We start from the raw sequence: 1,455 nt of genomic DNA, 5'->3' as shown, positions 1-1,455 counted from the left end.
AAGAGGAGGAGGGGTTGCGGCGGCGGTGGTGGAGGAGGAGGGGTTGCGACGCTCCTCTCTTCTCTTTGTCTCTCCCTCTGCTCTCTCCTTTCTTGCCATTAGTGTAAGGAGCAGTGGCGGATCACAGGCGGCAGGGTGGCGGTGCGGCAGGGCAGCGGTGCAGCGGCGATGCGCCACTTTCTTTCCTCCCCCGATTCTATCTATCCCTTAACCCTTTTTTATTTTTTTATTTATTTTATATTTATTTTATTTTATTATTTTTTAAATAAAGGGTAATTTGGTAATAAAAAAATAAAATTGGTAGAAAGGACAATTTTAAAACAAACTGAAACCTTGGGGACCATTTTGGAGCGAAAAAAAGGCGAGGGACGAAAAAACTTTCAGCCTCTACGTTAGATACCAAAATCGTACTTATCCCAAAATTAAAATTAGAGTGGCCGTTGCCCTCCTTTCGAGTATGTAGCTCCGCCCCTGAGCGTCGCCGACATGAGTTGCAGCCCCGAACCCCCGCGCTCGCGTCATCCCAGTGCCAGCCTGGGCCTTATTGAATTACTTGAAGAATAAACATCTACGAAAACTGAAAAAGTGAACATCCAAAATCATACAAAAACGAACATCAAATGTGAACGTGTATAAACAACAACATAATTACTTTATAACCATCCACGTTCACAGAAAAAGTGAACATCTGGCGACGAAAAGAAGGCACAAACCGACTGCGACGGAGACGCTAGACGTCCGAAATGCTGCGGTGCTGCGAGCTCGACTAACACAATATGCGCGTCCTCCCTACGTACGGTAGTCTGTGCAGACGACGACGCCAATTGAAAGAGTATCGACGTGATATCCGACGGTGGCTGATAACCGTGGCGGCACTGTACCGGCTTTTGATTCGAGAAGAGAGTGAGAGAAGAAATTCACACCGTATGGTTGTCATTTCTTTTTTTCATTGCCACCTTGTATTTCCTTGCTTTTCTTTACTGATGCTGTAGGAACGGTTAATAAAAAAAAATAATTGACGAAAATTATGATTTGATTCAAATTTTAAATTGAAAACTACTAAAAATTAATTAATTCTCTCTAATTTAATTCTAATTTTAATTTAATCTCATTATACACATTATATAAAATATAGATTAGCTTCTCATATTTTTTCTTAAATATATATTAAAACAATAATAATCAAATATTAAAACAGCAACGATTAAATATGAAACAGGAAAGTTCATACCAATTAGAGGTGAAATTTGTTAGAAATTTCTTTTTGTCCATCAGCACCACAATCATCGGCCAATCTACATTTCTTCTTCTTTTCATGCTATCTTTCTTCGTAGTTTCCTTAATTTACATATGATTGGTAGCTTCCTAAAATATGAATCAACTCTTCTTGTGGTCTCTTTCTATGAACTTGTATGAGTAAATTTAAAAAAAAAAATTTTTTTTTTTGAGTTACTT

The sequence above is a fragment of the Arachis duranensis genome, chromosome 9 (genome assembly GCF_000817695.3).
Source record: "Arachis duranensis cultivar V14167 chromosome 9, aradu.V14167.gnm2.J7QH, whole genome shotgun sequence".
NCBI classification, from domain to species: Eukaryota; Viridiplantae; Streptophyta; class Magnoliopsida; order Fabales; family Fabaceae; genus Arachis; species Arachis duranensis.
Note: the sequence above shows the minus strand (reverse complement) of the source record.